Source organism: Cnephaeus nilssonii (assembly GCF_951640355.1).
Source record: "Cnephaeus nilssonii genome assembly, chromosome: 2".
Taxonomy (NCBI): domain Eukaryota; kingdom Metazoa; phylum Chordata; class Mammalia; order Chiroptera; family Vespertilionidae; genus Cnephaeus; species Cnephaeus nilssonii.
The window spans coordinates 64,095,718-64,109,222 of NC_137073.1; positions in this window are offsets into that span (position 1 = coordinate 64,095,718).

A 13,505-nucleotide genomic window follows, 5' to 3' on the forward strand; every position below is an offset into this window, starting at 1 on the left:
TATGGGATAGCTTTATGGAAATTATACAGACAGAGAGAATTTCTTGCAGAGTTATTCAGAATTGTGTAATATAAAATACAGAATTATTTTAAATACATGCATAAGTATAATTTGAAGTAAGGAGAAGTGAAAATTAAGTATCAGAAACAAATATGTCCTTTCAATAGCTTAAAAGGTCACAAACCCAGGGTAGAAATTCTGTGATAAGGAAATTCTTCCCTGTAATGTACCAATAGTAATAGTGTAGACAAAGGGCTTTGGAAACTAAAATACATTATTACTGACTGTATCATTATTTCATTATTTTAATCCTACCTAATTTAAAGCCTTATTTTTTATTTTCATTTTGATCCCATGACCCAGTTCTTCTTTGCTCCATATCACTCCACATCAACTGCTCTTAGTTATCTATCCCTAACCTCTGGATATGTGAAGTTACCCTAAAGAAGCAGCAACACACTTGAACCAGTTGTAAATTAAACATTTTTAAGAAAATCTGTAAACATTAGATATATTCTATTTCCAATCAGCAACTATATCTTGTGCATTTTTTTTTAGAATTCTACTTAGTATTCTATCATCAAGGTCATTTAACATTTAAAAGTAAATAGATATATAGCATTTTTACAAAATTTGATTTTTGTAACTCAAATGTCAAATTGCTATTTACAATTTTGGAAATATATCAATTTTCATTAGACACAGTGTTTTAAGGATGTCACTTTAAATTGGAAAATTGACAATATATGTCATTCATTATAATATAAATAATATATAAACTTATTGTGTACTTATAATATCCCTTGTGTTTTACATGTATTAAATAATTTAATCGCTACAGCCATCCAGGAGAGTCAGTACTACTCTCATCCTGTTCTTGCATTTAAGGAAACAAGGGCCTTGAGAAATTAACTTAAATTCCCCAGGTTCCCACAGCCCAAAATTGGAGAGGTAGGTTCTCTAACCCAAGTGATGTGACACCAGAGCCCATGCTTTTAAGAGCTACAATATTTTGCTTCTCATGTCTCATGGACAATAGACTGTATGGTGGAAAAAAACATGACTGCATTTGGAAAGAAGGTAAGAGACTTTCCTAGAATATGTATTACAATATAGACGATGGTAGCATAGTAATAGAAGCAAAGAATGCTAAAGAAAGTTGAGTCAAAATAGTAAATATATGTGGATATTTCTAAGATAATGTTTTGTACCTGATCCAAAGGATACCTCAAAGGAGTATGATGTAGTGAAGCGTGTATGTTTTTTATGTTCTGTATGTTTTGCAAACAGTTCAGACTAGTGTATATATGTAGGACTATTTTGAAAGGCAAATTATAGATTGGTGAAAGTCTACTAGACCTATCACTAACTTTTTTGTCATGGAACAGAAATCTATAAAAGGGAGTTGGATTAGGTTATCTATAATGTTTCCATTTAAATACAAACATTTTATGGTCTTATAATAAAGGACAAATAATTTGCAATAAAGCCACTAAAAAAATAAAATTGTTTTTATTTGTATGGTTTGATCATCTTGCTTCAAAATAATTTGTTAGTGATAATCCTATATAATAAAAACCTAATATGCTCAGTGTCTGGTTGGCCGGTAGGCTGTTCAACCAATCAAAGCATAATATGCTAATGATATGCTAAGGCCGCTCAACCACTCGCTATGATGTTCACTGACCACCAGGGGGCAAACGCTCTGACCTGTAGGTTAGCTTGCTGCTGGGGTCTGGCCAATCAGGACTGAGTGAAATGGGCCAGACACACCCTGGAGCCCTCCTTTGGTCCCTCCCCGGCTGACCAACCTCCCTCGTACCTCCCCAGCCCCAATCATGCACCGGTGGGATCCCTCGGCCTGGCCTGCACCCTCTTGCAATCCGGGACCCCTTGGGGGATGTCAGAAAGCCGGTTTCTGCCCGATCCTGCAGGCCAGGCTGAGGGACCACACTGGTGCATGAATTCGTGAACCGGGCCTCTAGTGACGTATCAATAGAATAAAATTAATGAGCAGATATGTGTTGAATATTTATTATATGCAAAACATGTTATCTGATATTATGAAATATATAAAATGATTATGAATTAGGGTATCTATGTTTTCAGGATTTTAAATTTTAAGTGGAGATATTACACTAACAGGCATGAAATAATAGCAAACAACTGTTTCATTATTGTTTAACAATTTGGATGCCTTTATTTGCAAATGGCAGAAAAGCCATTTCAAAGTAGCTCAAACAGTGTAGAATTATATTATGAACATTATAAAAGTCATACATTAAAATAGCTCCAGGGTTCATTAATTCAGCCTCTAAAAAATGGTAATAGAGACCTATGTTCCTTTCATCTATCAGATCTACCATTTCAATGTGTGAGTCATGAAATTTTGGCACATTCAGCAAAAACTGAAAGTGATCTGAAAATTAAACAGCAGTGATGCATTGATGTCTATTTCTTGATTTCAATATTTGCATTGTGCTTGTATAGGAGAAGGTTCTTGTTTTTAGAGAATGCATGTTAAAGTGTAAGGGGTCATGAGGCATCAAGTTGGCAACTCAGTCTCAAATAGTTTAGGAAAAATTTTTCATACTCTTCTTGCAACTTTTCTATATATTTTATATTATTTCAAAATATAAAAATATTTTTAATATAAAATATGAACAAAAGTGTGGGCTTTCTCAATAAAGGACCAATATGCCATAAAGCATAAACCTATAAGATATATTTGTTATATTCATTCACTTACCTAATGTTAATTGAGCACCTAATGGTTTCAAGCAGAGAGTCAGAATCTGGGACACAAGAATGAAAAAGAGACAGAGCCCTTGCCCTCATGAAGCTTAGAGTCAAGTGGACTATTGCTAAGCAAACAGGAAATCATCCAATCTAATAAAGAGGGAATATGCCAATTGACTGTTAAGCCCTCACAAGATGACGGCACCCACAGCCAATAAAGAGGGAATATGCTAATTGACTGTCATGCCCTCACAAGATGGCAGTGCCCACAGCCACAAGATGGCAGCACCCAGTCCCCTAAGCCCCGCCTCATCCAGCCAGAGTCCCCCAGTCCCCTCAGCCCCACCTCATCCAGCCAGAGTTCCCCAGTCCCCTCAGCCCCACCTCATCCAGCCAGAGTCCCCCAGTCCCCTCAGCTCCACCTCATCCAGCCTCAGTCCCCCAGTCCCCTCAGCCCTGCCTCATCTAGCCTCAGTCCCCTAGTCCCCTCAGCCTTGCCTCATCCAGCCTCAGTCCCCCAGTCCCCTCAGCCCTGCCTCACCCAGTCCCCTCAGCCCCACAGGGGAAGGCAGTGGGGGCGATCAGGCCAGCAGGGGAGGGCAGTTGGAAATGATCATGCCATTAGGGGAGCAGTTAGGCATCAATCAGGCCAGCAGAGGAGCGGTTAAGGGGCTATCAGGCTAGCAGGCAGAGTGGTTAGGGGAAACCAGGCAGGCAGGCAGGCAAGTGGTTAGGAGCCAGCAGTCCCGGATTGTGAGAGGGAGGGATTGGGCCTAAACTGGCAGTTGGACATCCCCTGAGGGGTCCCAGATTGGAGAGGGTGCAGGCTGGGCTGAGGGACACCCCCCCCCCCCCGTGCACGTATTTTGTGCACCGGGGCTCTAGTGATATAATAATGTGATGAAGGAAATGCAGGATGCTATTAGTGTACATAGGTGGAACCCCAGATACCTATTATGTAAGGCAGGCATCCTACAAGAAGTGATACCTAAGCTACAACCTAATGTTTGAGTAAGATTTTAAAGGAATGTCTACAAATATGAGATGAGGCAAGTGTGATTTTTTTCTTGTCTATGGGGCATCTAAGTACTGATACTCAAGAGGCCATTGAATACTTCCCTGAGCATGAGCTGGGTTGAATGAAGAATATTGAAAGTTTTTTGGCATATATATCACCCAACTTGCCTAGAGTGCAGATATGGCAGAGGAGATTACAATTTGCTTGAATAGGTAAGTACATCTGGGAAAGTTCATAGAGGCGGTAGGATGTTTAGTTTAGACAAAATTTGCTGAGCAGCAGTGGAAGAGGTGGGATATACTATCATGGAAAGAAATAACCTGGAAGTTGGGAAAGAGATGAGGAGATTGTTCAGTAAATGCTTATAATAATTTTGACCTGCTACTCAAAAAACAGAGTCATTGCGGGAACTCAGTTGCTCCACAAAGCCATGATCCCTCTAAGAGTTGAACAATTAAAGTGTGCATGGAGGTGGGCAATGAGCAGAACCACTTAAGAGACTAGGGTCATTCCTACTAGGTGTGTATGTCCCTTGCCCGATCCAATGTGCAACTTGTTATTTTCTATGCCATGGGAGCTGGTGGGAGATTTTAATTATGTTCTAAATCAAGGATTTTCCTGGAATGCTCGTGTGTATTTAAAATATCAGAAGAGCTATAGTTTATGTATCAGTCAGTCTCATGTGTCCTCGGTTGATACATAGGCTATGCTGAGGCAAAACTTTCAGTACATTACCGTTTTAGACTTAAGAGCAGGTACAATATCTCCAGTTCAATGCAACTGGTTGATATTAGTGGCGGGAAAAGGGGTATGTGGTGCTAGAGGACAGATTAGAGATTTGCCTTCTGAGAGGCTCCTAGTGTTTAAAAGAAAGTTAGAAGCAAATGGACTCCGTTTCTTCTTTACTTTCAAAGTATGTCAGTAGAAAGGATTTCTTTATAATAAGAATTTTTAGACAGGAATGAGAAAACCTTTTTTTTTGTCTATACCATGCTGATGTATGTGTAACCTTATAGAAGACACTTTTGACTCTAAAATTCCACATTCCCAGGAATAATACTTTGTACCTCTCACATAGATACTGTAAGGTTTCATAAAATATTCACAATACTGTACAAATACAGACTACTAAGAAACATGAGCAATTAAGAAACATGAGCAATATGTTATCTTATTTTTTACAGAAATCTACATTCCCTTATTACTTCATTTTAAATTAATCATGACTTCTACAAATGTAAAGGGCATGTTTAATATTTCCTTTACAAAAAGAAAAAAATATTGGAAGAAATGCAAAATCACCTCAGATTCTCTATTCAGTTTGGAAACATGTTCTATAACAGAAATATACTCTGTACTCCCAAAGAGAATGCCAAAAGAATGAGTAAAGCAGTCATGCTGATCCTACCTTTTGTATCAACAACAAGAGGAATAAACTTTCATGCTTCCAACCAGATTTCAATACAGGAAAGCAGCTGGGCCTCCAATCTTCTCTCATCACCTCAGGGTGTGACATAATTATTCAGAAAAAAATCAAATTGACTTTATAACTTTGGAAAGATACATCTACAAAGGAGAGAAGCAGAATAAAAAATCTGTGAAGTATAGTCCTCCACTTGAGCAAGCCAAATAATTCTCCCTGGTCTCAGGAATATCTCCTGTGCTTCAGGGATGGAGTACGATTTGTGTTTGAAAAAGACTGAAGTTAAGTGATAGCAGGGTTTCATTATCCCTTACATTTACTTGTGTGTGTTTTTTTTTATTCAAAGGAACACTAAGAAATAACTGAAATATTGCTACATATCTATATCTGGATTCTCTAGATAGATAGAGGTTCTTCACAAATAAATATTACACTTGCATCTGATACAATTTTCAAGGCTACTAAAATAATTTACTCAAATCATTTTTTTAAGTCTATGTCAAATCACATATGTGGAATAATGTGATCTGACTAAAACTGTGGTTATTTCAGTGGGTTGCATGCAAAGAATGCCTTTCAGAAAGCAAGTGCCCTCATTTTTACATTCTAAGCTTCCCAAATTTTGAGTGTACCAACTACAGTCCATAGACCCTAATGGGAGAAAATAAGCTCTTTCTCTGGAGAAGATGCTCAATTAAAAATTCCCCTCCCCATAACACCTGTTGATTCAAGTGTGAGAACTTGCATTTCACAGCCATTTGCATCCGTGAATAAGATTATTAAAAGAATGCCACCCTCTTCCATTTGCACTGTCACTTCCTCAAATGTTGAGTGACTTACATGAGAAAATTCTGTTTATAGCCTCAAATAATTTAATACTGCCCTCTAGAGGCATTATAATAGCATACATTTGCTCCTTGTGGTGTGGTTTTTTAAAATTTATTTCCTTAAATTTAAAAGCAACTTTTTGAAAACGCACAAAAGATCAATTAACATAAATATTTTCTAAAAGTTACATCCATTTAAAATGTTTTGAAGGTATCAAATTACGTTTAAAAAATAATAAAATTTAATAGATTAATATTTCCTCTAAAATTAATATTGTAAAAACTTATAAATCATTAACAAGGTGGCAATGTGTACATGGGAGTCCCCCAGGTGCTATGGTGTTTCTGTGAACTCCTGAAGCACATGGAGAGGAGTAGTCAGTATTACAAATCCCACCCTCCAAAAATGCCTTAATTGAAATCAAGAGTTTAAAAAACAAGAAATATTTATTTTCCTCTCTAAGATAAAAGTAAAGCAGCAAAGTCAGAACATGAACTTCAAGACATGAATAAAAGGGAATTCACTTAAAATAAGAGTCATTAAAGAAGAAGAATGATTTTTAGATTAAGGAAAGTAAATTTGGCTTTACCATAATAGCAGTCATGGAATACATTCAAAGAGAACAGGATATTTAGATATTTGGCAATTCTGTGAGGGAAAAATTCAGGTAGCAAAAATTGAGAGAAATTTGAAAGCTAAGAACCATTAAAGAGCTTTGCCAAGAAATACCTGGTGACCTGAGAATTCATGAGGTTCTTATTTTAAAAGAAAAGCTCCCCATTTCCCGCATAGACCTGAAAGAAGAAATTTCACTTTACAATTTATAACTAGTGTTAGGAAACAATGTGTACTCCCTGTTGTCTTTCTTGTGGACACCCAGAAAGCTATTTGGAATAAAATTCAGTGTCTGTTTCCTCCAATAAGGGTGAATTTCTTGAGTGTTTATATTGAAAATATCATTATCAATAAAAACTAATAAATACTAAATCTACCATATTACATAGCAATTTTAAACAAAAGAAAATGCTACCTGGAAAAAAAAAACTTCACAATTTATTATCTTTAAAATAATTTATTTCCACTTATTTTCCATCTTTTTTGCAATGATCCAATCCCATAATCTGGAAATCTATAATTTTTATATGCCAGTAAATGTTCTGCACCGATTTGATGTATAATTACAAAAACAAGTATTCAGAGTTTAATTTAGTTAAATTTAAGCTATTTAAGCTAAATACAGGTACGTATTGAAGAAACTTTACATTTGCAAATAACTTCTTACTCATATAAAGGTTAAAAATCTTTATAAGTTATAATTTAATTTACACACACATACTTTAAATGAATTTCAAAAAGGAAATAAAAATTTGTTTCCTTGAAAGGACTAAAATATTGGAATAATTCTATTAGAATTTGGGAAAAATTAGATTTGCATGAAAAAATATTTTGGATTTTGGCTCACATATTTAATTTATAGGAAACATCTAGGCAATAAAAATATTCATTTTAAAAGTTTAAATAAAGTTAATGAATTTAAGTTTTCTCTCCCTCCTTTCCCTCTGGATTGCCTTAACTAACCTTCAAGCAATTTGCAATGATCTAAGGATGCTGCAACAGATAAAAAATTGAAATTACTAATGGAAGTTAGGCTTAAACAGCAATAATGTGTCATTTATTTAGCAAAGTGAAATAATAAAAATTATAAATGTTTTAAATCTGATCAGCAAAAGAGGGTTTACAAATTCATTCAATTATATTTACATATAAGTAGGTTAATATCTAAAATATAGGTTTAATAGCATTTTTTAAAACTGGAGAACTTACACTATTTCTCTAGAAGTATAATGAAATGCTACATACAACCACAGGTGATCATGTTGACAAAATGGACTGGGTTTATTACACAGGTGCTATGTTACTGCAAACAAAAAATTCAGAGAATGTCTGACACAAAAGGAGGTGGGAAAATACAGACAAAATATTTGTATATTCATCCCTCAGACATTTTAAAGATTTCTTAAAGAAATAATGAATTAAATAATTGTATTAGATATCTATATGTTAGCAAAATAATTCTTAAAAAAATAAGATTTATGAAACTGTATAAAGTAGTCATTTTATCTGAGTGAGACAATAAATTTTACCAGTCAGCTAAGATAAAATAATTTATTTGAAAGTCAAAATCTATTTTCACTTACAGAAACAGAAGAAAAAAAAAAGAAAAAGAGATCTTCAAGAACTGTATGTTGGAGGGTGAGGTGACTTGTTAATGTATCCCTCTGAAATTTTCACTGAGCCAGCTATTAAAAACCAAAAACAAAAATGTGATGACATTTAAAAATTAGATGCATCATGGCAGCTTGAGATATTCCCTTTGTCTCTGCCCTTTAGTATACAACTGCTAGTGGCCTAGTGCATGAAATTCTTGCACCGGGGCGGGAGGGGGGTTCCCTCAGCCCAGTCTGCACCCTCTCGCAATCTGGGACCACTGGCTCCTAACCACTCACCTGCCTGCCTGCCTGATCGCCCCTAACTGCCCTCCCCTGCCAGCCTGATCTCTCCCAGTTTCTGTCTCTCTTTGTTTTTCTCAGCAGTCCTCCAGGCCTCTTTCCCAGCTGGGAGGGGGCAGGGTCAGTAGGGGCTGCTCCACCTTCTACCCACCCTCCCTTCCATCCAGGCCTCTTTAGGCCCAGTCTGTTTTGGCTCCGAGAATGAGCTGGGAGGGAGGGAAAGAAAGGGAGAGAAGATTTGAGCTGGTGGGCGCTGTGTGTGTCTGTGCGTGTGTGCAGTTGTGAGTGTGAGTGCTGGCCCCACCTCCCCTGTCCCCGTCTCTGCTGCCACAAGTCCCCACCCACCAGAGCCTGCTGCATGTGCAGCCTGGGTGTTAGGTCAAGCCTCCGGTCATTGTGGATGTGACAGACCCAGGGTTCTTATATATTAGGATTGAGATATCCATAACTCAACAAAGGTTCCTCTGCTCAACCCACTAGAAAGCCTGAGAGATTTACACATCTGTGTATCTGAAGGTGGGTGGATTTGAACTCACAGAGGAGGCAAAACTGAGGAAATGCTGGAATGGTGCTTAGTGACTCCATGTCCCTGCTGGGCAGCTGAGCCCATAGCCCTAGTGAGTGAGGGGGCAGAAGCAAGGTAGGTTCTACAACCCCCTCTCTCCATGGCCCTGGACAGGGAAAGGAAGTGCAGCAGTGTCATCGGTGCTGGGAGTCAGCTCCCTCCCCTGGCTGCTGCAGAGCCTGCACCACCAGAGAGCCCATAGCAGCAGCAGAGGCTGTGCAGGCACTCCAGCCTCCCAGTAGCAGCAGAACCACCAGTAGCAACAGGGCTCTAGCAATAGGGCTCACTACCCCAGTACCCCAGCATTACAGTACCCACAACCCCTCCCCAGCCAGCAGTAGCAACATCTGAGAGCCTAACCAACCCAGAAGCATCCACCACCCCAGCTCACACCATCCCTCCCCTCCTACTCCATTCCCCAGCCATGATGGCACCAGAGATCCAGATGCTATCTGTCACTGTTGATGACGCCAGTGACTGCAGCAACACTGGTGATTACAGCGACACTGGTAGTAGCAAGGCCCCAGCAACCCCAGAGGCACAAGCAGTCAAAAGGAAGGCACCTGTGACACCACTGCCAAAAGCGGTGAAGAGTGAAAATGCTGGCTCTCACATAGAGCCAGTCCACTTGGGTATGAGAAAGTAAAAACATGCTAGAGCACCACCTACTGAGAAATAACAAAAAAGGCTTCTAATATCCTATGTATTGGACTGTTAAAATTAAACACAGCTGGACTTAAGTAATAAAAGTATTCACTACTTCAAATGCACCAGCAGAGAAATAACCCATCAAGCACCATGATAATTATGGTCACAGAGTATCTCAAAGAGAAATTGATAATTCTTCAGAAACAAAACTCAAAGTCATGGATGATTGTGATCTCAATGATAGAACATTTAAAATATCTGTCAAGAAGAAACTCAACAAGATTAAAAATAAAATATCAGAAAGGAAGCTCAGTGAACTCAGCGATAAATTCAATGAACAGAAGAAGTACTTGACCAAAGAGACTGAAATTCCAAAGGAGAACCAAAAAGAAATTGTGGAGCTAAAGAACTCAATAAATGAGATCAAGAATGCAATAAAAAGCAATGGAAATAGAGCAAACCACATGGAAGAGAGAATTAAAAAGCTCAAAGATAGAAATATAGAAATGATTAGGGTGGAAGAGGAGAAAGAACTAAGATTTCTTTTTTAAACAAACAAACAAAAAACATATGAGAACTAGACTCTATTAGAAAGGGCAGCATAAATATAATGGGTATCCAAGAAGGAGAGGAGAGGAAGAAGAGAACAGATAGCCTATTGAAAGAAATAAGATGAGAAATTCCCAAATCTGGGGAAGGAGCTGAGCATACAAGTACCAGAAACTAACAGTATACCTAATTATCAATGAAAAAATACTTTTCCCAAGACACATTATATTAAGACTTTTTAAAAGATGGAGATAAAGAAAGAATTCTCAAGGGAGCAAAGGAAAAAAAATAACCTACAAAGAACCTCATCAGGGTATCTTCAGATTTTTCTGCAGAAACTCTGCAGACCAGGAAAGAGTGGAATGACATATTCAAAATATTGAAAGATTAATTCTGCCTATCAAGAATACTATACCCAGCAAAGCTATCCTTCAGATATGAAGGAGAAATAAAGGCTTTCTCGGACAAACAGAAGCTGAGGGGATTCACCATCACAAGATCTGCCTTACAAGAAATGTTAAATGAAGTTCTACCTAAAATGAAATGACAAAAGTACAAAAAACTTTGAATAAGTTGATAAACAGAATCAGAAAAGTTCAACTCTCTATCAGAATAAAGTATTAAGCACTAAATTATAACACCGAGGTTTAAGGGGGTAAAAACATTAAAACAACTATAGCTACTCCACTTTAGTAACCAACACACAGCATATAAAGCAATCATTTGTGACAACCAAAACATAAAATGTGAGAAGGAAAATGATGGAACTTCTATAGGCAAAGGAAGATAAGATAATATCAGAAGAAAAAAAGACATGCTTATCTATGAGACATTTTATATAAACCAGTGGCTTCACTGGGATTAAATTTTAAAAATGACAGTCTAGCAGATGTTTCTAAACAGGGGCCTCTCACACAAACTTTACTTCAGGGAGAAGCTTGCACTAAGCTGTCTGCCACCTGCACTGAACTCCCTTCCTATGCTGTGTCTGACATTTGAGCCAGCTCTTACAAAAGAGTTCCTGGAGTTTAGTTTTAACCAACAGGACTGAGGCTTCCCTGTCCAATTGGAGCTGCACATCAATAATAACCAATCAGAGGATCTCCATTCTGACCAACCAGAAGAGTGCTTTTTAGACCAATCAAACTAAGAGGATTTGGAGTCTTCATTTGCATAAGGATGAACCAATCAGGGGCCAGGGGTAGGTACTTCTGTCTGTATAAGTCAACTCCCCTCTGGCTCTGGGAGTCATTTTTCCTGACCACCAATGACTGAAGACTTGGTTTCCCTGGCTAGAAAAACACTGAAGATAACTCCCTGGAGCAGACAGACCTAACCAGGAGGGTTCTTGCTCCAGGAACACCTTGCCCCAGGGCTGCTTTATAGCCATGCTGTTTCACAATTAAGCTGTTCACCACACACCAAATTGCACATTCCTGTTGGTATTGAATTGGTGCCAATGAGCATTGGTTGACAAAACTTTACAAATATGTATATTATAACATTCAGAGATCTAGAAATTACATAAGTTTCTTAAGCTATTTATTCAACAACTAGAGGCCCAGTGCACGAATTCATGCATGGCTGGCCAGGGGGAGGGGCCGTGGGCAGTTGGTCAGCTGCCCCGCCCCCAATCGGGTTGAGGGGGCAAGTGGAGGCAGGGCTGGCCGGAGAGAGGGATTATGGGTGGTTGGCAGGCTGGCCCCACCCCCTGATCAAACTCCCGATCGAACTTCTGGTAGAGGGGACAATTTGCATATTAGCCTTTTATTATATAGGATACTATAGAGAACCTAAAAGTTGCCAAGCATTGATTAGACCAGGGGTGGGGAACATCTGGCCCACAGGGCTATGTAAGGCCCACAAAATCATTTGGTCTGGCCCTGCCAAGGCAAACTCAGGCAGGAATCAAAATTCAATACATCTATGAGCTTTTTCCAAAGCAACATAAATTTATATTAAGTGAATGATGTTATAAATTTTAAGTGGCCCTTTGCAGAAAAGGTTTTCCCACCCTGATCTAAGACCCTAATGATCCTATATAATAAAAGCCTAATATGCTAAGTGTCCGGTCATCTGGTCATCCATTCAACCAATCAAAGCTTAATATACTAAGGATATGCTAAGGCCACTCAACTGCTCACTATGACGGGCACTGAACACCAGGGGTCAGACACTCCAACCTGTAGGTTAGCTTGCTGCTGGGGTCCAACCGATTGGGACTGAGCCTGAGATAGAAGGGCTAGTCATGCCCTGGAGCCCTCCCGTGGTCCTTCCCAGCTGCCAACCTCCCGCATCCTTCCCTGACTGTGCACTGGTGGGGTCCTTCGGCCTGGCCTGCGCCCTCTCACAATCTGGGACCCCTCAGGAGATGTTGGAGAGCCAGTTTTGGCCCAATCCTGCAGGCCAGGTGGAGGGACCCCAGTGGTGCACGAATTTGTGCACTGGGCCTCTAGTACTCAAATAAATACCCAAGGTTCATCAGTCTCAATAAGGAACATTTATATAAACAAAGAATACATAAGTATGTGCATATATTTATGAATTATATATGGAACAGGCTCCAACTCCTGGCTCTTACCACTTAGTCCAGCATATTAAAAGTAAACACTTTTTAAAAGTTAAAATGTTTTTAGGTTGCTTTTTAACTTACAGGAAAATAAATATTTAAGAGAGGCTTTCAGATATTCAGAGGGAAGGCTTATATATTTAAAAAAAATAGTTATTCAATTTACCAGAGCTAATAAAACAGCTTCTTTTTTTTCCTTCTATGGCTAAGTCACAATAATCACACACACACACACACACACACACACACACACACACACACGCAAACACCTTTGTCTCCAATATATCTTTCTGTGTTGCTACACTGTCTAGGAGGTTTTTCTTTTTCTAAAGTCACATTGTAATGAAATAATAATCAGTCTCTATTTTAAAAGTTCAATCTCTGTTACCACCTATTTAAGATAAAATAGCTACTATATAATAAATGGGAACTAAATTTTAAAATGTACGAGTTTTATCATCTGTCTATTCCTGCTAACCAAATGTGAATTCCTACTGAGACTTTCACTGCCTGTAGAAAGAAAGGTATAGTTTTTAAAAGTTGCATAACTTCTTTTTTTAAAAAGTTATTTTTGTAGCCAAAAATATAGCTCAAATCAATCTCAAATTCTTATTTAAAGGGTAGTTCTGCATTTCCAGCAGCTTAATAGATATTTT